We start from the raw sequence: 2,112 nt of genomic DNA, 5'->3' as shown, positions 1-2,112 counted from the left end.
GGACGTTGTCGTCCAACATGTGGGTGACGCAGGCCTCAAGTGTTCACAAAGCAAGTCTGAATTGATGATCCTCCGACCTCCCGACCTACGAAGAATAAAATCTCCACTACCGATTATCAATGTACTGGTTAATGGTACACCAATACCCCAAGTGGAGCACATTAGGATACTTGGCCTCATCGTGCAGAAAAACCACTACAACAATATCACACTAGACCGCCTTGCCATATCGGTAAATCAGACGGCTCGCTTGATACACAGGGTAAGCGCACGCAGGCAGGGCATGAAGGAGAAGGAATTACTCCAGATCATTCAGGCCTTTGTCGTGCCGCGTTTCACGTACGCTTTGCCATACCTACAACTCCGACAAACCGAACGCGATCGCCTAGACCGCCTGATACGCAAGGCTTATAAGACCGCCCTGGGACTTCCCCGTAATACCTCAACAGAACGCCTCCTCAGTTTGGGCCTACACAACACCCTGGAGGAACTCCTAGAAGCGCAAAGGACTGCGCAAATATACCGGCTTCAAGGAAGCAGGACGGGTCGTTGGATCCTGGACCGCATTGGCCACAGGGTTTCTCCCACGCGCAATGACCCTGCCACGATTCCGCCAGAAATTAGGAGGAAATTCCTCATCAAGCCAATGCCAAAGAACATGTTGGCCGGCCACCACGATGAAAGAAGAAAAGCGAGAGCAAGGACTCTCCATAAAACTCACGGGTCTAACCCGGAAGCGGCTTACGTAGATGCCGCCAAATACCCAACCAATAACAACTTCGCCATCAGTGTGGTCTCTCTTCCCAACAACCGGGACTGCGAGTCCCGTCTACGCACAGCATGCTCGCTGAGAGCCCCCAACGCAGTTGAAGCCGAAGAGGTCGCCATCGCACTTGCAGCAGCGGCAGGCTTCACCACAATTCTGAGCGACTCCAAGGCCGCCATCAGCAACTTCACTCGTGGCATCGTAGCTCCTACAACGCTACGACTACTTCACCCCCTTCTCTCTTCTCGTTCTCAATTTCCCCCCGAGTATGGAAGCGGGGAGGACGATGACGACGCAGAGGTTTTCGCTTGCCCCATCGAACTTGTATGGGTCCCGGCCCATTCGGGGAACCCGGGGAACGAGGCTGCCCACCAACATGCTCGAGGATTCGTCCACGGAGCGGTGGGACAGGCCTCCGACCTGCAGGACTCGAATAGGGAACCTTTGACCTCCTACAGTGACATCACCACCTACTATAGAATCACGAGACGATCGAGACCACCACCTCACCCTAAATTGACCAAGTGTCAAGAAATGACCTGGCGTCGCCTACAGACGCATTCGTTTCCTTGCCCCCAGATCCTCTCCTACATATACCCGGAGCTAATAGACCCCCACTGTAAGCTATGTGGAGAGATCGCCACTCTCAACCACATTATCTGGGACTGCCGGAAGGACCCTCCCCCCCACTCTCTCATGGCCACTCCCTCATCCCGGGCATGGAATAATATCCTCGCCGGGACCAGCCTGGAGGATCAGCTCCGGGCCGTGGACAGAGCCGGGGAGGTGGCTGTCAGGCATGACCTAAAAGACTACCTCCCCCCTTGAACGACACCTATTGTCGAATAAAGTTGTACCTACCTACCTACCTAGGGGCGAAGCTCCTTGTAGCGGCACCCGTTCGTCCCCGTCGTAGTAGGTAGCCACGTCTAGTTTTATGAATTGCTCAATAGATGGCGTTGTGTGTCCGTATATGTACGTATACCCATATATACATATATATGTATACGTATAGTATAACCGGAAGCCGACTTCCGGTTCCGCTTCCGGTTCCGGAAGCCAGCTTCCGGCTTCCGGAGAACGCTTCCGGCGTTTTATGAAAAAAAAAATCCGAAAGTTGTGCCCGTAGCGCGGAATCGAACCAGGGACCCCTCGCTTCCGAACGCGCGGCGCTAACCACTACGCCACGAAGCGCACATAGACACACGCACCACGATGGCAATAAATACCCAACATTAACGAAAGGCCGCGTTTCTAGCACGTTTCTAACGCATTTGTGCTAGCGCGTTACGGCACGTGTAAGAAGCTGGTGTAAGACGCTGTGGCCTCTCCGCCTTACCTTCAAC

The sequence above is a fragment of the Dermacentor silvarum genome, chromosome 4 (assembly GCF_013339745.2).
Source record: "Dermacentor silvarum isolate Dsil-2018 chromosome 4, BIME_Dsil_1.4, whole genome shotgun sequence".
In the NCBI taxonomy this organism is placed as follows: Eukaryota; Metazoa; Arthropoda; class Arachnida; order Ixodida; family Ixodidae; genus Dermacentor; species Dermacentor silvarum.
The sequence above is the reverse complement of the archived record's forward strand: the minus strand, read 5'-3'. Positions refer to the sequence as shown.